The 27,631-nt window shown below is 40.5% G+C and overlaps 1 protein-coding gene across 2 annotated transcripts in view; it reads left to right on the top strand.

The window, feature by feature from the left end:
- Positions 1-5,378: 5,378 nt before the first annotated feature.
- LOC125878283 (aspartate aminotransferase, chloroplastic) overlaps positions 5,379-27,631 on the top strand; it is a 936,263-nt gene continuing 914,010 nt past the window's right edge. The window contains exon 1 of one of the 2 annotated variants that reach the window (XM_049559507.1): positions 5,379-5,384. The gene's annotated coding sequence lies outside the window, so the exon portion shown is untranslated. Of the gene's footprint in view, positions 5,385-20,662; positions 20,671-27,631 lie in introns of those variants that run through there. The other variant, XM_049559506.1, reaches the window with a different exon arrangement.

The following is a 27,631-nucleotide window of genomic DNA, read 5'->3' as shown; positions in this document are numbered from 1 at the left end:
TACCGCAAATATAAAGATACCTATTGAGAACCCCAAAAGTTCTTGAAACATAACACACATTCAAATTGAAGAGAAAATGGTTCACATGGAACAAGAACTCGAGATCTTGAGGGAAGAATTACGTCAAGTACGAGATTTGGCCAAATTGTCGGCTACCACTTTCCCCACTTTCAAAATGCCTATCTACTTCCCAAAGGCTGACTTGCCTTCTGCCGACTTACCAAACCAGCCAGAACAAACTTAACATGCTCCTGCTTACGGTCGAGTTCCACCAGCTTATCCAATCGCAATCAAGACCGTTCCTGACCTCTCTAATCGCGACCCTACCATACCTACAATGCAGCAAATACTTGGGGCACATGTCGCCGCTCCCTATGAGCCACACATTCCACCTGTATATGCCGCTGGAGCTCCTACCTTCACAATGCATGTAGGAGCTCGGTTGAAAGAGAATGCATCGCTAAATGTCCAACTCCATGGTCTAAGAAAGGCATTGAGAAGCTTACAAGTCACTAGGGGTACAGAGAGCCTTGATTATGATGACTTGTTCATCCATCCAGACGTTGACATGCCGGTAAGTACAAACCACCAAAGTTTTGACATGTTTGATGGAAAAGGTGACCTTCACACACATTTAAGGGCATATTATGTCAAATTAGTTTGTGTAGGGAGAAATGAGAAAGTGAGGATGAAGTGTTCATCTGTAGTCTGTCTGGAGAAGCATTGACCTGGTATACGCGCCAGGACCATCGAAAATGGCATGACTGGCAGGAAATGGCTGAGGATTTCATGACTCGTTTTAGATTCAATACTAAAATTGTAGCCGACAGATTCTCATTGGCCAACATACAGAAGAAGCCATCTGAGAATTTCCAAGAGTACGCACGACTTGGAGAACTGAAGTTGCAAGGGTGCACCCACCACTAGATGAGAGTTAGCTCTCGAAGTACTTTATTCGAGCTCTAGAAGATATCTACTTTGACAAGATGATGTCAATGATGGGCCAGAAGATCACGAAATTGGTCAAGATGGGAGACTTCATAGAGGAAGGTGTCAAATTTGGGAAAATTAAGTCTATGGTTGCATTGCAAGCTGCAAGTAGGGCCATACATTCGAGTGTCATTGGCGTCATCAAGAAGAAAAGCGGGGATGTTTCAGCTGTCACTTACCAACAGGGAAGACCATCTCACCGATACCCCAACAATCCCCAAATTATTGCACATAATTCATACGTCCCATACCCAGCATATACTATCCAACCCCACTATAATCCACCCCGATCACCAGCACACCAAAATCCACAAAGACCATATGTCCCTAGCCAAGAACCAATCAACCAAAATAGACCAGCATATGCACCAAGACCACGTCCAAATCTCATAGCTAGAAATGATCGTGCTTACACACCGATTGCCGAACCTTATGCCCAATTGTTTGAGAGGTTGAGGATAGTGGGAGTGCTACAACCAGTGGAACGAAAACTTCTTGATCCAATCCCTCATAACTTTGATGGAAACAAGCAATGCGCTTACCACTCGAGAATATAAGGACATGACACAGAATATTGTTATGGTTTGAAGAACCAAATCGATTCTTTGATAAAGAGAAGAGTAATCAAATGCACTCCAGCACCTCCCAATGTAAACAACAACCCCTTGCCAAACCATGACAATCGGGAGGTCAACATGCTTACTCTAGATAACGAATATGAGGGCCCCGACTATCCAAACATAGATGAAGCAGATGTTATGACATCTTCGACGCAACATGTTATCACTGTTCAACTAAGGGAACCTCTGACTGTCCATACATATCGCTAGAAAGCCTGAATATGACACCAAAGCAGTCCCATGGGACTATCGAGCAGGCGCCAAGGGTAAGACAATTGATACTATTGTAGCTCAGGGAATGAATAGGTCGGGAAGGTGTTATTCCCCTGAGGATCTAAATGGAGGAATCCTCGAAAAAGAATAGAATCCAAAGAAGAATGTTACCGATGTTGAATTCACAGAATTTTGGAAGAAGATGCAGCCTAAAGACTTTTCAGTCAAAGAGCAGCTAAAGAAAACACCAGCCCACATATCCATTTTGTCTCTGCTTATGAGGTCTGAAGCTCATAAAAATGCTTTGATAGAGGTGTTAAGAGGAGTGAACATTCCGAAAGAGACCACAGGTAAAACCTTAGCTTCAACAATTGGACGAATAGTGGAAGCTAACAATATTTCTTTCCATGATGATGAGTTGCCTGCGAAAGGGCTTGGGCACAACAAAGCGCTTTACATAGCGATCAAATATTGTGATAAAATTGTTACTCGAGTTCTAATTGATGGTGGTTCTGGATGCAACATTTGTCCTTTCACCACTCTGATAGATTTAGGTGTGAATATGGGAGATATAAGGAAAGTCGTGTTAAAGTTAGAGCTTTTGATGATGCACAAAGAAGTGTCATTGGAGAGATCTATTTCACACTGCAAGTAGGGCCGGTTGAATTCCCTATTCTATTTCAAGTGATGGATGTGTCATCTAACTACAACTTGTTGCCGGGAAGACCATGGCTTCTTATGGCGAGAGCAGTTCCTTCCACTCTTCATTAATGTGTAAAGTTTGAGTGAGGTCGCAAAGAAGTTACCATCCACGGGGAGCTCAGTCACCCCATTCTTTATGTTAATTATATCTGAATCACCAATGAGTTAGACGGAGCCACTTTTCACACTTCGGAAATCATGCAAGTTGTAAAGGTCAATAAGGAAGTAGAGCCAGATGATACAAAATTGTCAGGTTCAGTTGACCATTCGTGATGCCGAGCCTGGAAAAATCTTGCAAAACTGGACCATCAGCATGTCCCTGTTTCAACCAGAGTTCTGGTAGTGTAGAAAATATGTTTTTATTCTTTAAAATTCGCATGATCAAATTGAGGCTTGAATCATGCCTAATCTTTTGTTGCTTGCCTCTTCTAAAAGCTAGAATGATTTGAAATAAAAAGTCTTTATTTTTCTTAAAAATTGCCTTATTATTTTAAATATCTATTTATTTTTACCTACCTTTGCACCATCAGCATGTCCCTGTTTCAACCAGAGTTCTGGTAGTGTAGAAAATATGTTTTTATTTTTTAAAATTAGCATGATCAAATTGAGGCTTGAATCATGCCTAATCTTTTGTTGCTTGCCTCTTCTAAAAGCTAAAATGATTTGAAATAAAAAGTCTTTATTTTTCTTAAAAATTGCCTTGCTATTTTAAATATCTATTTATTTTTACTTACCTTTGCACTTTTCAGCACTCATATTAATAAAACTCATTGTTCAACGGTTATGATATGTAATGAATCCACCGAGCAAGGTGAAAGCGATGAATAAGATCACGAAGAATACGATGAAAGCATGATGCCTGAAAATCTACCACATGAGATCGAGCAAGTTTAAAGTCAGAAAAAACCCAATATGGATGAAACAGAGGTTGTCAACTTAAGAGATGAGGAAATCGTAAAGGGAACACGAGTCAGCATATATTTGGAGGATGAAATAAAGCAAGATTTAATAAAGTTGCTTAAGCAGTATGTTGATGTATTTGCTTTGTATTACGGTGACATGCCAGCATTAAGCACTGTTATTATCTCGCACAAATTACCAACTGATCCCACTTGTATACCCGTCAAGAAAAAGACAAGAAAGTTCAAGCCGGATTTGAGTTTAAGGATCAAGGAGGAGGTAACTAAGCAAATTGAGGCGAACGTTGTGAGGGTTACAAACTACCCCACATGGTTAGCCAATATTGTGCCAGTGCCAAAAAAGGATGGAAATATCAGAATATGTGTGGACTATTGAGATCTCAATAGAGCCAATCCTAAGGATGATGTCCCTCTTCCAAATATTCATATACTCATCGATAATTGTGCAAAACATGAATTGCAATCATTTGTCGATTGCTTTGTAGGATATTACCAAATCCTAATAAATGAAGATGATGCAGAGAAGACATCATTTATCACTCCATGGGGAGTGTAATTCTATAGAGTAATGCCATTTGGTCTCAAAAATGCCAGTGCAACCTACATGAGGTCCATGACTACCCTTTTTCATGATATGATCCACAAGGAAATTGAAGTGTACGTGGATGATGTTGTTATCAAATCCAAAAAGAAGTTCAGATCACCTGGATGACTTATGCAATTTCTTTGAAAGGTTTCGAAAGTATAATATAAAGTTGAATCCAGCAAAGTGTGCATTTGGAGTACCCGCGAGAAAACTATTAGGATTCATCATTAGCAGGAAAGGCATGGAGTTAGATCCATCAAAAATAAAGTCAATCCAAGAGCTACCTCCCCCCAAGACCAGGAAGGACGTAATGAGTTTCTTAGGAAGACTAAATTACATCAGTCGGTTCATATCTCAATCCAAAGTGGTCTGTGAACCCATATTCAAATTACTCAAGAAGAATGCTGCCATGAAATAGACAGAGGAATGCCAAAAGGCTTTCGATAGAATCAAAGAATACTTGTCCAACCCACCAGTATTAGTCCCATCGAAATCTGGAAAGCCTAGGTTATTGTATCTATCTGTCATAGATAATGCATTCGGATGTGTATTAGGGAAGCATGATGCGACAGGTAGAAGAGAGCAAGTCATTTACTATTTGAGCAAGAATTTTCACACCATACGAGGCAAGATACACCTTGTTAGAACGAACATGTTGGTCTTTGACATGGATCGCACAAAAATTTAGGCATTACTGATGAGTCCACAAGTTGGACTCAGTTATGGCTTTATTTTGACAAGAATAGTGTCCTCGAATGCTTATTTTGTCTAAATATCTGATGAAAACTCTTAAGTTTCAGTTATTTGAAGCTTTAGTGCAAGGATGGACACTTAGGCGCAAAAAGGAACAAAAAAGGTAAAAAGAACGAAAAAGCTGAAGCCCGAGCATCGCCAAGCACACTTAGCGATTCCCAAAGGGATTTATTATGCCATTTGTTCTAGTATGCGAAGCCCTGAAGGAAAAGGATCAAAAAGGCGATGAAAGGAGCAGTCGGCGCTTCGCCGAATAGTTCTACGAAGCAGTACAATACCGCCCAATGGTCCAAAACGTGAAGATGTTGAAGGCAAGCATGAAACGGCGATGAGAAAGACGAAGGGTGAGTCGCCAAGTCAATCGGCGATATCAACTAACTTCAGCGAAATATCTACCAACGCTATTTTCTGAAGATTATAAATACTAAACTTATTATTAGTTTTTAGAGAGTCAAACATTTATTTTAATTTCCAGAATATGATAGTACTATTTGGATATTTTTCTCTCAAGTTTGGAGAGGGTTTTTGGGAGACTTGAAGAAAGAAGAATTTCATCTTCCCCAAGTTGGAAGTGGATCTTCTCCATTATTCTTCCTTTGCTTAAATCAAGGTTTAATTTCTTATACCCATTTGAATTTACTATCATTTTAGGTATATTTTGTTATTTCTTGATGTGTGGCTAAAAACCCCCATTCTTGGGGTGTGATTTAGCAAATATGCGTTGATATTATTGTTGGGTCTTGCTTGCTGATAGGTTAGATGTAGTTTAATGGTGATTTCACCTAGTGGTTGTGGTTTAATCTAAAGGGTTTGTAGTTGCAAATACAAAGCCACCCATGTGTTTTCGGCTTGCCCAAGAGGGAGGTCGCGAAACCAAGACCACTAGACTGATGGCCTAAGAAGTGGGTCGACATGAGGTTCAGCCTGAGAGGGTGAACCCTAGTCCCATATCCTAACACTCAGCTCGAGAGAGTGAGTAGGGTAAAGCGTAGGCTGGTCTTTATGCGGCAAATGGGTATCCGAGAGGAACACATTTGAAACGGGGTAAGTTGCTTGAGAGGGAACTTGTTTCCATTTAAAGCTTAGCCTAGTCACTATTATCTTACAAATTTCCTTTCAAAAGCATGTACCCAACTACTTATCTCAACTTGTATTGTGGTCACACCCCAAGAACATTTCCCCATACTTGATTTTCTTATTAATTTTTGCTGTCTTTTTACTACTTGCAACAAAACCCCCAAATCAATATTTGACACTTTCGTGTCACCCCCTTTAATTTACTATGTTTTCAATCGTTAATGTCTTTAGCTACGACTAGTTAGAGCTTAATTTTATTTTTCTATCAATTCTCAAAATCACTCCCTTGGGACACGACCCCAACCTTTAGTTGGGTTACTATACTACCGACGATCGTAGACACTCATACCGTAGGTTAGTGTCGTTGGTCACGATAAGCATCAAAATGGCACCTCTGCCGGGGAATGGTGTTATTTGAGAATTTTTAGATTAGTAAAGTTCTTGTTCTTCTTACTTGTAATTTACTAACTTAATTTTTAGTTTTGTTTTGATTGATTGTGTAAACAATTCAGAAAGTATGAGTGTTAACGGTAGTAACGGGAGCTAGGTGGGCCATCAGGACGACATCGGCAACCTCAATGATGTCCAAGAGCCCAACATCCATGATCTACATCTCATGGGAGGTGTTGGAGCCATCCGTCTACCTCCAGCAGAGGGAAATGTGGTGTTCCACATAACGAGCACCATGTTGCAACTTTTGCAACTAAATGGACTCCTCAGTGGATTAGCACATGAGGACCCACATGAGCATCTTCGAAACTTCGTAGATGTGTGTGGACCATTCTCATTCAAATAAATCTCGCAGGAATCGGTTCGATTAAGGTTATTCCCTTTCTCATTGATGAGGGAAGTGTGCAAGTGGCTAGCTGAGTTGCCACATAACTCGATCACTTCGTGGGAGGAGTTGGTCACCGCATTTAATGTGCGATTTTTCCCTCCCTCGAAGATGATGACTATTCGGGATAGCATCCAAAAGCTTTAAGCGTTTGAATGAAGAACCTCTGCACAAAACTTGGCTATGGTTTAAGAAATTGGTGCTACAATGCCCAACCCATGGTCTACCTGATAATGTGCTACTTTAATACTTCTACCGGAGTCTAGACTCGGTAAACAAAGGTGTAGCTGACCAACTCTCGCCCGGAGGCTTAATGCAGCAACCATATGCAGTGGCAACTCAACTTCTCGATGGGATGACAACCATCAATAAGGTCTCACCTGTCACATTTCCGCTACCTAAGGAACTTGTTGAAAAAGAATGAGAGAGACCAAAACATGACCAAGATCATAATGCAGCTTGACATTTTATCCAAAAATGTCATGGGAGCTGGTGCCCGTGGTGTTAATGTTGTGGGAGTCGGGGGTGAAAATCTTGAGGAGATGAAGTTTGAATCCATGTATGATGAGGAAGTAAATTTTTTGGAAAACCAAGGCAGAGGCTACCGCTTAAACTACCCAAGGCAGGGTGGAAATCAAAGATGGGTCAGAGATGAAGGCTAGAAGGATCGAGATCATGAATGGAGGGACCGTAATCCAAATTGAAAGGATGGGGAGAAGGATAGATATGTGCCTCCCCACCAGCAGCAGAAGCCCAAGGATTCGGAAGGTGGTAGGTCTGAGGATCTCCTCTCGCGTATTCTAAACAAAGTTGAAGGGTCAGACAAAATGCTAAAAGGTATGAAAGAAGACGTTTCTACCCTCAGCCAGATTGTCACCTCTCATTCAGTTTCAGTCAAACAGTTAGAGACCCAAATGGTTCATATCTCGTCTCATCTCAATCTGAGACAACAAAGGGGTTTGCCCAGTGATACTATGGCTAACCCCAAGAGTGAGGTCTGAAGGTTAACTTGTGTCGCGTCACGACGTTAACTAAGGCACTATTTAGGAGGCAGCCCAAAACCATTTACTCACCTTTTGTTATCTTGATAAAATAATAATGTGTTGTTTGTACAGATTGAGTAAAGAAAGTGCTTGAAAAGATGCATGGCAGCGAGCAACCGTTCAGTTTGGCGGATCACCGACAAGTTCGGCGTATTCGATCATTCCCACCATTTGACGCAATACATCTTAAAGGTTGAGTCTGTACAACTCGGCGGAGTATGACCTTTGTTGGCGTATCGCTAATCCAATTGGCGATCTCGATAATGACCATTGATGCAATGCTTACCTAAACTGTAAACACTGATATATTCGGCGAGGAAATTAGACATTCGGTGTTACGCCGAGTGATTGAGCGAGATCAACTAACATCGTCGAATGAGCAGAAACTGGATGGTCACAAGCCGCAGGTTTAAAAGTTCCATTTCATTCACTTTCTTTCACTTGGTCCCTTTTCACAAAATCACACTCGCACTTTAGTAGTTATATCTCTTGCACTTTTTAGAGTATTTTAAGTATCAAATTATGCATGGACTTGGATCACATTGCTGCCTAGCACGTCAGTGCAATCTAATTCAGCACCAAATGTTAGTAATCAAAACCCCCAGTTGTTTTATCAAAACTTATACTCACCTGCATAATGATTGATAATGTAAAGTCTCTGTTGGACCTCTGAGTCGATAGAGTTGCATTGCATTATCAATTATTAACTGGTAGTATTTACAAAATCGATGAAATTCTACTAGGATGTACTTTGGAGTTAAATCATTTTGCTAAGGGATTGCTAAAATTGTGTTGGGTCTTCGTTAAATTGGTGTTGTCCAATCTTGCATCATATTATCTGGGGTTGCGGCGTGAAATTTGAAAGGTTGGGTCGAAAATAGACATGTTGAGCTGAACGGTGAGGTGAACAAATTCCGCCGAACAGCTTGGCGGTTCGCCTAATGCCCCCATTTTGCCTTTAACTGATTACTTTATGTATTCATTGATCTGTGATTTTCGGTGAGCATTTTAATTCGTAGAATGCACTCGGCGACTCACCGAAAGATCCTTGTTCTCCCTTTGTTTGCTCCCTTGTATAAATTGTGCATCATTTTCAACGACTAGCCTAACAGGATAAGCACTTCACCAACTAGCTTGGCTGAGTGATTCCACCCTCAGAAACACTCGTTTACCTCTGTTTGAATTACTATCTAACTTCTCTTCGAAGCCTTTGCAGAAATGGCTAAACCAAAAGTCGCAGGGAAAAATGATCCACCTAAGTACATAAGAGCACGAGAGTACAAAAACGATGAAAAGAAAGCAGAGCTAGCCAGACAAAGAAAATATACCAATGAAGCCAGAGAAAAGAGACGAATACCCATCGACCCCAATGTGCCTACATGGGCTAGAAGTTTTGTTAATGCAATACGGGCCTTCGGAGCAGCTCAGGAGATAGATCAGATGATTGCAGCTAATCTTGCTACAGAGGCCAAGGCAGAGGGAAAAAATACTCTGGGTACTGATGCCCAGATAGATAAAGCGATAGATTAGCTAGGATCAACCTCTTTACCTTCCTCTTTGTATTTCTTCATTTTGCCTTTTGGATTCCTTATTACTTGCATTTGAGGACAAATTGTTTTTTATTTGTTGTGGGGTGAGGCCCACACTTTTGTGTGTTGTTTATGATTCATGTTTTGAATACATTTGGGTTGTCTGTTTATATTTGTGTTCATAACTGCTTTTCGTGGATGTTTGAGCTTATGGCTTCTTTTTAATTTTAATTGCAAAATAATTTTGACCCTTACGAAAAATTTTAAATTTTTCACACATTTTTGCCACCCCTTGTGAAGTGAATGTGGTTGTTCTTTTGCAAAAATTTAAGTCTCGATTTCGATCAATACCGATGACTTGAATAGTGCTCTCAATTGAACAAACATGAATGTACGGCTACGATGAGGCCAAATGAAGTTGCATAGACAATATGTGAACTCTTTGCATCTCGTTTTGATTAGCCATTTATCGAATTGATTCTCTTGTAATGACCGTTGCACACTAGCGAAAGTGTGTAGTCTTGTTTGATTTAAATGTCGATGCCTTGTGTGATTAGCTTACTTTGAACCGTGCATGAATAAACCTAGAATTTTCCCTGTTAGTCTGATTGATTTAGAAAGGTTTGCTCTTGAAATGATCTTAGGCAACTTTAAAGAGTGTGAGCCAAATTTGACATACACCTCTTTTGTGGCCTACCCGTAAGCGTGTGGAACTCTTTTGAACACCCTTTGAGCCTTACCTTTCTTTGGAAGAACCTTGATGAACCCTAGACCTTACTTGACCCACTACCTACCTCTTAATTTGTGATTTAGTGAATTGCCAACTTAGGCCAAAAACCTAAGTCGGGGGTGTGGTGAAAAGGAAAAGGAGAAGTCAAGAAGTGAAAGAAAAAGTCCCCCCAACCCATGGGATTGCATAAATGGAAACCTCTTCAATTCAAAAAAATGAAATGTGGAATAAAGTACGAAGGGAATCGGGTTTCAAGCAATCCATGGAGGAGAATAAAAAAAAGGGTGACCTAGAAGCACTAGAAAAAGAATTGATAAAGGAAAAGAAGGGAATGCCTTGAAAATACCACATCCCACGACGATGAAAACGTCACTGAGACTAAATGACCATACATTTACACTCAGCCCCATTACAAGCCTTAGAAAGATCTTTTTGATCTTGAGTAAGCCGAATCAAAAGTCGATTGGAAAATAAGGGCAAACCTATGAGTAAAAGCATGCATTGTGTTCCTCTTTTTGAGTGTGACGTTGCATCTGATTCCTGATCTTGAATTGATTAACCTCTGTGTGAATATGGAATCATTCTTCATGTGAGGGCATTTAGATACTCTTTGTCGAGCTTGAACTCACACAAGAAGCAAGTATTGCGAGCATGACAATATCTGGTAATGTTGTGTCACAACTTGAATCTTTGAGTACACAGTTGATATTTGCATAAGTGAAACGACCCCAAAAATTTCCGAAAATGTGCTTCGGAAACACCTATAATTGTAATTTCCATATATCTCAAAATCCGTGCATGATTTCGAAAATTCAACTTCATATTCTTATTCAGGGGGTAAAATTGAGTGGGAAATGGGTCTAACCCGAATTTTAGAGCAACCGTATCAAAATTCGAAAATCGCAAAAAATGCGATTTTCAGGGTCAACTTTAAAGAGGCATATCTCTTAGCACATAAGGAACTGGAAGGAGCTCAAACTATCAAAATTAAATATCTGTGAGTTAGCTTTCCAACCCAATTTGTTTCACCTCATTCCGAGTTAGGATGAAGGAGTTATGACCATTTTCGTAAAACCTGTCCGGCAGAAAATGCAAATTCCAGTAGCCGAAAACACTGTTCACCCGCCTCAATTTTTTTTCTAAGTGTTGGGACGTTTTTTTATAAAAAGGGGACATATCCATACTTAGTCATTTAACTTCAAAACATCCAAAAACTCTCTCTAAACCCTCTCCAAAAATTCCACCAAGATCATCAACCAAATTCAAGGATCCCAAGCTTTAATTCCGGATTCAAGATTCAATCTCAAGCAATTCTCCATTCCAATCTTCATCAAGAATTCTCCAAAGTTGAGGTATGTGGGTTGATTGTGGAAACCTTCCTTTCCACAAGTCCAACCATTTATCCTCTATTTTACTTCAAGTTTATGGGTCCTTATGATCATTTATGAACTCTTGAATTATGGAATTATTACTACACATCCTATTATGGTCTATTTTTGTATATTATCATGAAATGGAATGATTATATGATGTTTATGGTTTTCATGCCTCCATGATCAAATTATGAAGGTTGTTATATATGTATATATATATGTATGTTGTTGGTGGGCTGTTTTATATGGATTTTGAAATTGGTTGGACTTAGTACTCTTGAAACACATGATTTTATTTACATGAACAAGTAGCCCACCATATGTTTGATAAAATGCCATTTATAGAATTCTTATGAAATGGAAGGTCCAATGTACGTCCTATGAGTCGGATGATTATATAAGTATTGAAATGATGATGAAATGGATACATGTATATGATTTTCTCTATATAGTGTGTGAGTCGACCAAGCCTAGCTCGGGGGGTTGTAGGCCCGGGTAACCGTATCAAGGGGTTGGTACCTTGGTTGCCTAGTACGGGGGGTAGTAGGCCCGTATAACCGTATCGAGGGGTTGGTACCTTGGTTGCCTAGTACGGGGGGTAGTAGGCCCGTATAACCGTATCGAGGGGTTGGTACCTTGGTTGCCTAGTACGGGGGGTAGTAGGCCCGTATAACCGTATCGAGGGGTTTGTACCTTGGTTGCCTAGTACGGGGGGTAGTAGGCCCGTATAACCACATCGAGGGGTTTGTACCTTGGTCCCTAGCTCGGGGGGTGGTAGGCCCGGGTAACCACATTGAGGGGTTTGTACCTCTTTCGCCTCTCCAAGGGGGTGGTAGGCCTTGGAAATACTATATTGATGGTCACTCACCACACATGTACTACGTCCCACTAAATATGATTTTTATGTAAGCATCATTATACATATCATTTCTCTAATGTGCTATCTATCGGGTATGATTATGCATTTTTCCTATGATGTCCATCTATTGTAGCATTGCATTGCATCCCACATACTTAGTACATTCAAACGTACTAACGCATACTCTATGCCTACATGATGTCACCATGTAGGGACCGGAGCACCGCTTGACCATCCTCCTCCGCGTGGCTAATACGATTTCCTATCAAGGTTATTGGTGAGTCCTCCATTCCGGGGACGTTGCTCATGATCTTTTGCTATGTATAAGACTTTTCTTTTTAGTTATGTTTTGACTATGAGGGTGAGCCCGGTAGTTTGTCTTGGCCCCCGCTAAGTACTCATGTTTAGAGGTGGTGTTGGACAAGTTGTGTATTATGCTTGAGCTTGACTCATCTATGGTATTTATGTACCATTTCTTTTTTTTTTCTCTTGCTCCCTTAGTCCCGATTTCCCCCTTTGATTATGCTTATTGCTTATGGTCATTTTAATTGCTTCCGCGACCAAGGATGTGTAATGATACGCTATGAGGCTTGTTTGGGGTTCCTTCGGGTTCCCCATTCGCCGGTCACGTCTAGGCCCTAGGCTTGGGTCGTGACAAACTTGGTATCAGAGCACTAGGTTGATAGATCCTCGGAGTCCAACCCACCGCGTTGATTAGAGTCCGATTCATGGTTGTGTTGTGCACCACAACTATGAGTAGGAGGCTATGAGACGTTTTAGGAAATGTTTCCCTTCTCCTTGTTCTAAGTCGTGCTATAGAGTTGAATCAAGTTCTTCCCTAACGGTTGCTCTTTGCTATGCTAGATCATGCCTAATACAAGAGGAAGACGAGCCCGCGCACCCGAGGAACAACCGACCAATGGGGATCTTCGGGATGCCCTTACTTTATTTGCTCAAGCTATGGCTAATCAAGCCAACCACGGGGCCCAAGCTCCTCAGGCTCCTACCCCGGCATCTCGGGTGAGAGACTTCGTGCGGATGAATCCCCCGGAATTCTATGGGTCTAAGTTAGATGAAGACCCTCAAGAGTTCATTGATGAAGTCCACAAGATATTAGCTATCATGGGCATGAGGTCAGAAGATAAGGCGGAGTTGGCGGCCTACCAACTAAAAGGGGTGGCCCAAATATGGTACAACCAATGGAAGGAAGAGAAGGGGGCAAACTATGTGGTGCCTTGGGAAGAGTTCAAAACGGCTTTCCTTAATCGATTCTTTCCTCTTGAACTTAGGGAAGCCAAATTGGTGGAGTTCATGAATTTAAAACAAGGGTCTATGAGTGTGAGGGAGTATGCCCTCAAGTTTAACCAACTTTCAAGATATGCTCCACACTTGGTTGCCGACTCACGATCTAGAATGAACAAATTCGTGATGGGTGTGTCCGACCTAGTGAGTGAAGAATGCCGGTCCGCAATGTTGATTAGTGACATGGACTTGTCCCGCTTGATGGTCTATGCCGAACAAATGGAGGAAGAGAAGTTGAGGAAGAGGAGGGGTCATGAGGCCAAGAGGGCCCGTTTTGAGGGCAAGTTCCAAAGTCGAAGGGGAGGCCGGTTTCATCAAGGCCAAGGGTCTTCTCATGCGCCCCATAAGGGGTTTGCCAATGATGTTCCAAGGGCCCAAGGTGTTGGTGGTATGGGTCCTATTGATGTATGTCCGAAGTGTGGTAAGGGCCATGGTGGCCCGTGCTTGAGAAATACCGGTGCTTGCTATAGTTGTGGGGAAATGGGGCACAAGGCAATGGATTGTCCTCGAAATCGCAACAAGGGTAAGGAGGTCCGTCCACAAGGTGCCAATGCGGTTCCTTTGGGGAGAGGGGGCCGACAAGATGGTGCCCCAAGGCACAATCGATTTTATGCTTTGCATGGGAGGCAAGGGGTCGATGAAGTCCCCGATGTCGTTACCGGTATGTTGAAAATCTTTGACTTTGATGTATATGCATTAATTGATCCGGGTGCCTCTCTTTCTTTTGTCACCCCCTTTGTTGCCAAAAAGTTTCATGTTGAGCCCGAATTGTTGCGTGAGTCATATAAGGTGTCTACTCCTATTGGTGCATATATTGTTGCTAGGAAGGTCTATAGAAATTGTCCTATTTGCATCTTGCATAAAATATTGCCTTGTGATCTTGTTGAGTTGAACATGGTCGATTTTGATGTTGTTCTTGGGATGGATTGGTTGCATGCATACTATGCTTCCATTGATTGTAGAACCCGTAGAGTCAAGTTCCAATTCCCAAGTGAACCCATTCTTGAGTGGGAAAGCCAAAATGTGGTAGTCAAGGGTAGGTTCATCTCTTGCATTAAAGCCCGTAAGTTGATCTCTAAGGGGTGTCTCTATCACCTTGTGAGGGTTAAGGATGTGGAGTCCAAAACCCTTCCTATAGAGTCGGTTCCGATCGTAAATGAATTCCTTGATGTCTTTCCTAATGACCTTCCCGGTGTTCCTCCCGAAAGGGAAATAGATTTTGGCATAGACCTCCTCCCCGATACTCAACCCATTTCTATTCCCCCTTACCGTATGGCCCCGGCGGAGTTAAAGGAGTTGAAGGAACAATTGAAGGACTTGTTGGAGAAGGGTTTTATTAGGCCTAGCCAATCACCATGGGGTGCACCGGTGTTGTTTGTGAAGAAGAAAGATGGGTCCCTTAGGATGTGTATTGATTACCGGCAACTCAATAGGGTCACCGTCAAGAATAAATATCCTCTTCCTAGGATTGATGACTTGTTCGACCAATTGCAAGGGGCTAGCCACTTCTCTAAGATTGATCTTCGGTCCGGGTATCATCAAGTGAAGGTGAGGGAGTGTGACATTCCCAAGACAGCCTTCCGGACTAGGTATGGGCATTATGAATTTGTGGTCATGTCCTTTGGGTTGACCAATGCACCGGCTATCTTCATGGACCTAATGAATAGGGTCTTTAAACCCTACCTTGATTCCTTTGTTGTGGTCTTCATTGATGATATTTTAATCTATTCGCATAGCGAGGAAGAACATATGGGTCACTTGAGGGTTGTGTTGCAAAGATTGAGAGAGGAGAAGTTGTATGCCAAGTATGAAAAGTGTGAATTTTGGTTGAGGGAGGTTGCCTTCCTAGGTCATGTGGTGTCGGGGGATGGTATTAAGGTAGACCCTAAGAAGACCGATGTGATTAGAAATTGGCCTAGGCCATTGACCCCGTCGGATATTAGGAGCTTCTTGGGCTTAGCGGGTTACTACCGGAGATTTGTGAATGGGTTTTCTTCTATTGCTTCTCCCATGACTAAGTTGACACAAAAGAAGGCTAAGTTTGAGTGGACCGACGAGTGCGAAAGGAGTTTTCAAACCTTGAAAGATAAACTTGTGTCCGCTCCTATATTGTCACTACCGGATGGGCTTGAGGGATTTGTTGTGTATTGTGATGCTTCTAGAGTTGGCTTGGGTTGTGTCCTAATGCAAAATGGTAAGGTGATAGCCTATGCTTCTAGACAACTCAAAGTGCATGAAAAGAACTATCCTACGCATGATCTTGAATTAGCCGCGGTGGTGTTTGCTTTAAAGATTTGGCGTCATTACTTGTATGGGGTACATGTTGATGTGTTCACCGATCATAAGAGCCTCCAATATGTCTTCACCCAAAAAGATCTCAACTTGAGACAAAGAAGGTGGCTAGAATTTCTTAAAGATTATGATATGAGTGTGCATTATCATCCCGGTAAAGCTAATGTGGTGGCGGATGCTTTGAGTAGGGTGTCTATGGGTAGCCTAGCTCATGTTGATATTGGTGATAGGGAAATGGCTAGGGAGGTGCATCGGTTGGCTAGGTTGGGGGTTAGGTTGGAAGAGGTTGGTAATGGTGGTGTGGTCGTTGTTGATGGTGCTAGGTCTTCCTTGGTTGATGAGGTGATAGCAAAACAAGATCTTGACTCTTCCTTGTTAGAATTGAAGGCCTTGGTGAAAGAGGGCAAGGTGGAAGTTTTCTCCCAAGGGGGAGATGGTGCCCTTAGGTACCAAGGTAGGTTGTGTGTGCCTTGTGTTGATGGTTTGAGGGAGAAAATTCTTGAGGAGGCTCATAATTCTTCCTACTCCATTCACCCCGGTTCCACCAAAATGTATAGAGATTTGAGGGATGTGTATTGGTGGGGAGGCATGAAGAAGGACATTGCCAAATTCGTCTCCGGTTGTCATAGTTGTCAACAAGTCAAGGCCGAACATCAAAGGCCGGGTGGTCTAACCCAAGACATAGAGATTCCTACTTGGAAGTGGGAAGAAATTAATATGGATTTTGTAGTTGGTTTACCCAAGACTAGAAAAGGTTTTGATTCTATTTGGGTGGTGGTTGATAGGATGACAAAATCGGCTCATTTTCTACCGGTAAAGACAACATATGGGGCGGAAGATTATGCAAGGTTATATATTCATGACTTGGTAAGGTTGCATGGGATTCCTCTATCCATCATATCGGACCGTGGTACTCAATTTACTTCACACTTTTGGAAGTCCTTTCAAAGGGGTCTAGGTACGAGAGTTAAGCTTACTACGGCCTTTCACCCGCAAACGGATGGACAAGCCGAAAGGACTATCCAAACACTTGAGGATATGCTTAGGGCTTGTGTATTGGAGCTTAAGGGTAGTTGGGATGATCATCTTCCATTGATTGAGTTTGCCTATAACAATAGCTATCATTCTAGCATCGGTATGGCTCCTTTTGAGGCTCTCTATGGGAGGCGTTGTAGATCACCGGTTGGGTGGTTTGAGGTTGGTGAGGTGGCCTTGTTAGGACCAGATCTAGTTATGGAGGCTCTTGAGAAGGTTAGGATGATTAGAGAAAGGTTGAAGACGGCCCAAAGTCGCCAAAAGTCCTATGCCGATGTGAGGAGAAGGGCTCTTGAATTCCAAGTTGGTGATTGGGTCTATTTGAAGGTGTCACCCATGAAGGGTGTGGTTCGTTTTGGTAAGAAGGGCAAGTTGAGCCCAAGATACGTGGGTCCTTATAAGGTGATGAGGAGAATTGGCAAGGTAGCTTATGAGTTGGAATTGCCTAGCGAAATGGATTTGGTTCATCCGGTATTTCATGTGTCTATGTTGAGGAAGTGTGTGGGTGATCCGAATGCCATTGTGCCTCTTGATGTTGTGGGTGTTGTTGAAGATAATTTGACCTATGAAGAGGTTCCGGTCCAGATTTTAGATAGACAAGTGAAGAGGTTGAGAAACAAAGATGTGGCTTCCGTTAAGGTCCTTTGGAGAAATCAACAAGTTGAAAGTGCGACTTGGGAGGCCGAAGCGGACATGCAAAGGCGATATCCTTATCTTTTCCACTCCACTCAAGCTTAAGGTATTGATCTAAACCCTTTATAAAATCTCAGGTCTTAAGTTCAGCCACCATGTCATTGCATACATTCATGTTTAAGTTAACAAGTTCATTGTGGTTTTACAACTATGTTGAAGTTTTTGAAATGAGGTGTAAGTGCATTGTTGCATCCCTATGTGGGCTGAATTTGCCATGTTTGTGTTTCTCATGTACGTTTCTTTGACATTCGGGGACGAATGTTCCCAAGGGGGAGATATTGAAACGACCCCAAAAATGCCCGAAAATGTGCTTCGAAAACACCTAAAATTGTAATTTCCATATATCTCAAAATCCGTGCATCATTTCGGAAATTCGACTTCATATTCTTATTCAGGGGGTCAAATTGAGTGGGAAATGAGTCTAACCCGAATTTTAGAACAACCGTATCAAAATTCGAAAATCGCAAAAAATGCGATTTTGAGGGTCAACTTTAAAGGGGCATATCTCTCAGCACACAAGGAACTGGAAGGAGCTCAAACTATCAAAATTAAAGCTCTGTGAGTTAGCTTTCCAACGCAATTTGTTTCACCTCATTCCGAGTTAGGATGAAGGAGTTATGACCATTTTCGTAAAACCTGTCCGGCAGAAAATGCAAATTCCAGTAGCCGAAAACACTGTTCACCCGCCTCAATTTTTTTTCTAAGTGTTGGGACGTTTTTTTATAAAAAGGGGACATATCCATACTTAGTCATTTAACTTCAAAACATCCAAAAACTCTCTCTAAACCCTCTCCAAAAATTCCACCAAGATCATCAACCAAATTCAAGGATCCCAAGCTTTAATTCCGGATTCAAGATTCAATCTCAAGCAATTCTCCATTCCAATCTTCATCAAGAATTCTCCAAAGTTGAGGTATGTGGGTTGATTGTGGAAACCTTCCTTTCCACAAGTCCAACCATTTATCCTCTATTTTACTTCAAGTTTATGGGTCCTTATGATCATTTATGAACTCTTGAATTATGGAATTATTACTACACATCCTATTATGGTCTATTTTTGTATATTATCATGAAATGGAATGATTATATGATGTTTATGGTTTTCATGCCTCCATGATCAAATTATGAAGGTTGTTATATATGTATATATATATGTATGTTGTTGGTGGGCTGTTTTATATGGATTTTGAAATTGGTTGGACTTAGTACTCTTGAAACACATGATTTTATTTACATGAACAAGTAGCCCACCATATGTTTGATAAAATGCCATTTATAGAATTCTTATGAAATGGAAGGTCCAATGTACGTCCTATGAGTCGGATGATTATATAAGTATTGAAATGATGATGAAATGGATACATGTATATGATTTTCTCTATATAGTGTGTGAGTCGACCAAGCCTAGCTCGGGGGGTTGTAGGCCCGGGTAACCGTATCAAGGGGTTGGTACCTTGGTTGCCTAGTACGGGGGGTAGTAGGCCCGTATAACCGTATCGAGGGGTTTGTACCTTGGTTGCCTAGTACGGGGGGTAGTAGGCCCGTATAACCATATCGAGGGGTTTGTACCTTGGTCCCTAGCTCGGGGGGTGGTAGGCCCGGGTAACCACATTGAGGGGTTTGTACCTCTTTCGCCTCTCCAAGGGGGTGGTAGGCCTTGGAAATACTATATTGATGGTCACTCACTACACATATACTATGCCCTACTAAATATGATTTTTATATAAGCATCATTATACATATCATCTCATTAATATGCTATCTATCGGGTACGATTATGCATTTTGCCTATGATGTCCATCCCTTGTTGCATTGCATTGCATCCCATATACTTAGTACATTCAAACGTACTAACGCATACTCTATGCCTACATGATGTCACCATGTAGGGACCGGAGCACCGCTTGACCCTCGTCCTCCGCGTGGCTAATACGATTTTCTATCAAGGTTATTGGTGAGTCCTCCATTCCGGGGACGTTGCTTATGATCTTTTGCTATGTATAAGACTTTTCCTTTTAGTTATGTTTTGTCTATGAGGGTGAGCCCAGTTGTTTGTCTTGGCCCCCGCTTAAGTACCTATGTTTAGAGGTGGTGTTGGACAAGTTGTGTATTATGTTTGAGCTTGATTCATCTATGGTATTTATGTATCATTTCTTCTTCTTTTTTTCTTGCTCCCTTAGTCCCGATTTCCCCCTTGATTATGCTTATCGCTTATGGTCATTTTAATTGCTTCCGCGACCAATGATGTGTAAGATACGCTATGAGGCTTGTTTGGGGTTCCTTCGGGTTCCCCATTCGCCGGTCACGTCTAGGCCCTAGGCTTGGGTCGTGACAATAAGTAATTTGAATCTTGTTGTGTATGTTCATGATTGAGTCTTGTGTAGCACTGTTTGAGACACCCTTTTTGAACGGCTGAACTTGAGTTTGCTTAAGGACAAGCAAAAGTTTAAGTTAGGGGTGTTGATGAGTCCACAAGTTGGACTCATTTAGGGATTTATTTTGATAAGAATAGTGTCCTCGAACGCTTATTTTGTCTAAATATCTTATGAAAACTCTTAAGTTTCAGGTATTTGAAATTTTAGTGGAACCATGGACACTTAGGCGCAAAAAAGGGACAAAAAGGGTGAAAAGAATGAAGAAGCTGAAGCCCGAGCATCGCCAAGGACACTTGGCGATTCGCCGAAGGGATTTACTCCGCCCTTTGTTCAGTACGCGTAGCCCTTAAGGAGAAGGATCAAAAAGGCGATGAAAGGAGAGTCGGCGCTTCGCCGAATAGTTTTGCGAAGCAGTACTATACCGCCTAATGGTCCAGAACGTGAAGATGCTGAAGGCAAGCATGAAATGGCGATGAGACAGACGAAGGGCGAGTCGCCGAGTCAATCAGCAATATCAACTAACTTCGCCCAAATATCCACCAGCGCTAATTTCTGAAGATAATAAATACTAAACTTATTATTAATTTTTAGAGAGTCGAACATTTATTTTAATTTCCAGAATAGAATAGTACTTTTTAAATATTTTTTTCTCAAGTTTGGAGAGGGTTTTTGGGAGACTTGAAGAAAGAAGAATTTCATCTTCCCCAAGTTGGAAGTGGTCTTCTCCATTCTTCTTCCTTTGCTTAAATCAAGGTTTAATTTCTTATACCCATTTGATTTTACTATCATTTTAGGTGTATTTTGTTATTTCTTGATGTGTGGCTAAAAACCCCCCATTCTTGGGGTGTGATTTAGCAAATATGTGTTAATATTATTGTTGGGTCTTGCTTGCTAATAGGTTAGATGTAGTTTAATGGTGATTTCACCTAGTGGTTGTGGTTTAATCTGAAGGGTTTGTAGTTGCAAATACAAAGTCACCCATGTGTTTTCGACTTGCCTAAGAGGGAGGTCGCGAAACCAAGACCACTAGACTGATGGCCTAAGGAGTGGGTCGACATGAGATTCAGCCCGAGAGGGTGAGCCCTAGTCCCATATCCTAATACTCGGCTCGAGAAAGTGAGTGGGGTAAGGCGTAGGCTGGTCTTCATGCGGCAAATGGGTATCCGAGAGAAACGCATTTGAAAAGGGGTAAGTTGCCCGAGAGGGAACTTGTTTCCATTTAAAGCTTAGCCTAGTCACTATTATCTTACAAATTTCCTTTCAAAAGCATTTACCCAACTACTTATCTCAACTTGTATTGCGGTCACACCCCAAGAACATTTCCCCATACTTGATTTTCTTGTTAATATTTGCTGTTTTTTACTACTTATAACAAAACCCCCAAATCGATATTTGACACTTTCGTGTCACCCCCTTTAATTTACTATGTTTTTAATCCTTAATGTCTTTAGCTATGACTAGTTAGAGCTTAATTTTATTTTTCTATCAATTCTCAAAACCACTCCCTTGGGAGACGACCCTAACCTTTAGTTGGGTTACTATACTATCAACGATCGTAGACACTCATATCGTAGGTTAGTGTCGTTGTTCACGATAAGCATCAATTACCTATCTGCATACACCACGTACTTGATCTCAATATTGGATCAACTCAAGTACATCTTTCAGAAACCAATGCCTACAAGTAAATTGGCAAAGTGGCAAATTTTGTTAAGCGAGTTTGATATTGTGTACGTGACACAGAAGGCCATCAAGGGATAAGCCATGGCTGATCACCTCACAGAAAACCCGGTGGACCAGGATTACAAGACACTCACGACCTACTTACCTGATGAAGAAGTTTTGTTTGTAGGAGAAGACATATTAGAGTTGTATGATGGATGGATGATGTTTTTTTATGGAGAATCAAACTCTATTGGAGTTGAAATAAGAGCAGTCTTAATTTCAGAAACAGGTCAGTATTACCCAATCTCAGCCAAGATTAGGTTTTATTGTACCAACAACATGGAAGATTATGAAGCTTGTATTCTTGGACTCAAGATGTTCATCGACATGAACACAAAGAACTCTTAGTTATTGGAGATTCTGATTTATTGGTTCATCGGGTGCAAGGAGAATAGACCACTAAGAATGTCAAGATCCTGCCTTATTTGCATTACATAAAATAGTTGAGTAGGAGATTCACAAGGATTGAGTTCAAGCCTGTCCCTCGAGCTCAAAATGAGTTTGCCGATGCTTTGGCAATATTGTCCTCGATGATTCAGCATCCACACAAAAATTACATCAACCCTGTTGATGTAGAGATACACTATCAACATGCATATTGTTTTCATGTATATGAGGAACTAGATGGAAAACCATGGTACTTTGACATCAGAAGGTTGATAGAAACACAAGAATATCCTGAAAATGCCACAAGCAAGCGAAAACGGACTTTAAGAAGGATGACCAATCATTTCTTCCATAACGGAGAAATCCTAATAGGAGAACTTTGGATTTAGGATTGTTGAGGAGTGTCGACGTCGTAGAAGTGACAAGGATTTTGGAAGAAATACATGCAGGAACATGTGGACTTCACATGAATGGGTTCACTTTGGCAAAGAAGATTTTCAGAGTTGGATATTTTTGGATGACCATGGAGAGAGATAGCATCTGGTATGTGCAAAAGTGTCATCAGTGTCAAGTGCATGGAGATTTTATACGGGTTCCACCGAATTAGCTCAATGTGATAGGTTCCCCTTGGTCGATTGCCGCTTGGGGCATAGATGTTATTGGACCCATAGAGCCTCCAGCATCAAATAGACATCGTTTCATCCTAGTAGTTATCAATTATTTCATGAAGTGAGTTGAAGCTTCGACATACAAGGTAGTGACTAAGAAGGTAGTGGCAGACTTTGTTTGCAACAACACAGTTTGTCAGTTTGGAATTCCAGAATCAATCATAGCAGATAATGCAGTCAACCTCAACAACGATCTTATGAGGGAAACTTGTCAAAGGTTTAAGATAGATCATCGAAATTCCACAGTTTACCGACCAAAGATGAATGGAGCAGTTGAGGCTGCAAATAAGAATATCAAGAAGATTTTGAGGAAAATCGTAGGCAGTCACAGGCAATGGTATGAGAAGCTATCATATTCTTTACTCGGTTATTGCACCATAATCAGAACATCAACTGGGGCAACCCCTTATATGTTGATTTATGGTTCGTAAGTTGTAATACATGCCGAGGTGGAAATACCATCTTTAAGGATTATCTAAGAGGTTGGTATGGACGATGCAAAATGGATCGTAGCAGGCATGAACATTTGATGTTCATCGATGAAAAGAGGATGGATGCAGTTTGTCACGGTCAACTCTATCAGAACAAAATGACCAAAGCATTCAACAAGAAAGTCAAACCTCGACATTTCACACCAGGGCAGTTAGTATTGGAAAAGATCTTTCCTCACCAAGGAGAAGTCAAAAGGAAATCTGCACCGAAATGGCAAGGACCTTACATGGTTCATAGAGTACTATGGAGGAGCAGTAATCTTAGGGGAAATGGACGGCAGAGTGAGCACAGAGCCAATCAATTCAGACGCCATCAAGAAATACTACATCTGAAGACCTCAAGATTAGCGTTTATTTCTGGTACTTTTGCATTTTTCAATGTAACAGAACTACGTCTGAACCTAACTTCACACGGTGGGGTATATAGGCAAACCACATCGGATCCGGTCTCCCTTAGAAAACCCAAAACCATCATTTTCATGTATTTAGAACTATGGTCAACCCGAATTCCTTCGGTGGGATATGTAGGCAATCCTTGTCGGATTTGGTCCTTCATATTTTTCACTTTCTTATTGTATTGAACTAAGTCCTGACCTGATTCCACTTAGATACGTAGGAAGCCTGAGTAAGGCCCAGTCATTGCATTTCATATTTATTTTTTTACTTTTCTATTGTATTTGAACTACGTTACAACATGATTCCGCTTGGATGTGTAGGCAGCCTGAGTCAGGCCTGGTCATTTTCATTTCATATTTTTCACTCTTCTCTATTGTAATTGAACTACGTCCTGACCTGATTTCGCTTGGATACTTAGGCAGCTTGAGTCAAGCCCGGTCATTGCATTTCATATTTTTCACTTTTCTTTTGTATTTGAACTATGTTACGACCTGATTCCACTTGGATACGTAGGAAACCTGAGTCAAGCTCAGTCATTGCATTACATACTTTTAATTCTCCCACTTGTATTCGAACTACGTTACGATCTGATTCCTATTTTTGGGATATGTAGGCAGCCTAAGTCAAGCTCGATCAATACACTGCATAATTTCCAAAAAAAAATCACCCTTAGGAAACACTTCCTCATAGTTAGCGTAACCTCAGAATATGAAGAATCTCGATCGTCATAGTATCTACAAAAGAGCCAAGGAAGCTTCATCAGAAGTGTAGAAGCTACAAGAAGACAATGTTTGATATAGTCAACAAAATGGAAAGCTCGATGGACTTCGGAACATTCATAATCTAAAAATGCTGGAGATTACTATATATATACGTAATATACTTATTTACTAAAAAACAAGATATTTCCTTTCAAAGAGATTTTCTACTCTTCCTCCTACCAAGTCTCTAGGTTAAGAAACTACGTACGGGCAAAAAAGGTGCCGAAGGATTTCAGTACGAGGCTTCAGTCCGCGAGTCGATACAAATCAACACTCCCTCCCAAACTAAAATTTTTCTTTGAGTGCAAGCACACAGGAATCAAGAAAAATAACATCAAGTCTCGAGGAATGACCAGAAACACCATTTGACTTCTCACAATCATGAGCCAAAATACTCTTTCCTTACTTTATTTCCCAGAAGTACTTCAACTTGCATCTTATGTCTAAGAATATTTCATTTAAATTTTTGTAGGTACGCTCAAGATCCAAATCAAATACTGAAGAAAAGAGGGCCCTCTGTTGGATAATATGATAGTTAGATTTCTGTCAAAATAACTCCACCAACTAAAGCCTATAATCTAACCTCATCAACAACTCCGCCAATCATCGACCACTGTCTAACAGCGTCAAACTCCACAAGTCTGGGGTTGTACATAGCAAATGTCACTCAAACTCCATTGATCGGAGGTTGTACATAGCAAACATCAACCAAACTCCACCAATTGGAGATTGTACGTAGCAAACATCATCAAACTCCGCCAATCGGAGGCTTTACATAGAAAGTGTCGACCGAACTCCGCCAAACGGAGCCTGTATATAAGCAAAAGAAGCAACAATCTGCCAATCAAAAATTACATCCTAGTGATATCACTGAAGCTCCCCCGACTGGGGGCATGCACGCATAGCAACATTGTCATACGCCAACAATTAAATTTACATTACAAGCTTTACACAGCCAGATACAGGCTTTTACATTACAACAGCCCCACCAGTCAGAGGTCTACATTACAAGCTCTACACAGCCAGATGCAGGCTTTTACATTACAACAGTCTTGCCAGTCGGAGACTTTACATTACAAGTTTTATATAACCAAATACAGGATTTTACATTACAACAGCCCCGCCAGACAGAGACCTCTACATTACAAGTTACTTTACCTACATTACATTCACAACACGAAAAGAGACATCAACAATCGTTTGAACATCTATACTCTACTCTTTACATTACTATTTCAATTTATAATTTTTTGAACCGCAACAGGTACTTTTCACCCTTTTACATGTTTTGCAGGACAACACATTACAACGAGGAACTCCCTCTAAGCAGCAAACTAGGGCAAGTAAGTGTGATGTCAAGCATCACTAGCTACGTCAAGGATTCACTTTTAAAACTCAACTCGACTCGATTTTTAGAAGTTCAGATTTAAATCTTACTTATAACTCTTTCATGTCTCAGTTCATTATGACTCGACACTGGGCAATCTTTTTGAAAATTCATCTCTCTTCCATAGGTCTTCAGTAGAAATTGCTACAGAGCATTTCTTGTTCAAGTTTCTTAAGGACTATATCTCGTCCCTCTATTTGTGCTAATATCTTCGTACCTCACCACCAAAATATTTCAGTATTACCATAATTTGATACTGGGGCAAATTTAAATCAAAATTTGCTATGTTCCTACATCCTCGAACTACATATGGCCTGATTTCTCATGAAACCTGAGATATGTAGGCAGCTCAGAAGCCAGAGTTTGGCCATAACTCCATAAACATTTCTTGTCAAGTTGTTGTTCAAAGTATATTTTGGTGGTCGCCTGAAATTGGATTGTGTCAATATTTCTTTGTCCACATCTTCTTTACTCTCCTCCATGGACAAAGGAAAGGGGAAAGTTGTTGACACCCAATTTTGATTCTCCATATTTAATTAATTAAGCTTTCATAATAATAATAGGAATAACAATAATAACAATAAAAATATATGTATGTATGTATACATATGACAAACTTTTTCAAGAATATGATAATAAAATATATATGTTGCGAAATTTTGTAGGAATACGAAAATATTTTCATTTATTTATTTAATTCGATAAATTTAAATAATATTTCTTATAAAATTAAATATATTATAAATATTACTTAATTTCTCATTTTTTAGATTTACGTCAAATAAATGTCGTTCTTAAGAATTGAATCGATTTTTTATTTAAATACAATTTCTATTATTAAAAGTAAATATTTTCCGTACATTATTCAAAATTAGTAAGCTTAATTAATTGATGAGTTACTAATTTATACTAATTTAATTTTCAAAGAATGACTATTTTTTTCAAATAAGCTAATCTTGCAAAATAATTATTTTTAATATAAAGAAAGGGTTTATAATTTAAATAGATTTAATTTGAGCAAAACTTGGCAATTCAAGTTCTTTTAATTCAGCCAATTTGGGCATGCCATGTAGGAAGCACATGGATTGTGCTTCTTCAGCTTTAATCTTGACCATCCAATTTAATCTAAGGGCTTAAATTAATCCATCCTTTTACTATTATTAATTTATATACTAGATTTACCGCACGTGCGTTGCATGTGGTTGCCTCGTCTTGAGACTGATACATGTATGAAAATGTATTTGTACTATATTTGGCACAATTAGCTTTGGGCTTCACCGCAGGCTGTCAGCCAGAGGGGTCGGTTTTATGCATGTGGGACTATTTTGCAGATGCTGAGTAGAAAATGCGGGTCCTCTTTCGCAAGTGGGAAGGACCTGGCCTTCAACTTGTTTGAAGAACTCCTGTGTTTAGCTCCTTTTTGGCTCTTTTCCTTCTTAACCCATTTTTATAGCTCTTCACCTGGAATACTCATAATACACACATAATTAGTGTGTTTGATTATTTGTAAGCATGAAATCAGAAAGAAAATCCATAAATGGTCAATTCACCACTTATCACATATAATTGGTACATTTCTGTTGGAGGGGATCAATCATTACGGCCCTTAAGCGTAATTCATTCCCACACAAGCGGAAGGTGAGTTTTTAAGAATAGCAATACATTATGTCACCACCTGTTATTTTTACTTGAGGTGGAAGAGGTGTGGTAACAACTAATAGATGGACATACGCTATTTAATTCCATTTTTAAAATGGGTAACATACATCATTGGTTTGGATTGGATGTCTACTACTTTTGTCAAGTTATATCAAACTGAGAAGTGTAGTTTTCATCTTGTCTTGTAGTTAATGTTGTGAATTCAATTTGTCAAACGCCGGTAGGACTGT

This window comes from Solanum stenotomum, chromosome 10 (genome assembly GCF_019186545.1).
Source record: "Solanum stenotomum isolate F172 chromosome 10, ASM1918654v1, whole genome shotgun sequence".
Taxonomy (NCBI): domain Eukaryota; kingdom Viridiplantae; phylum Streptophyta; class Magnoliopsida; order Solanales; family Solanaceae; genus Solanum; species Solanum stenotomum.
The sequence above is the reverse complement of the archived record's forward strand: the minus strand, read 5'-3'. Positions and strand labels throughout refer to the sequence as shown.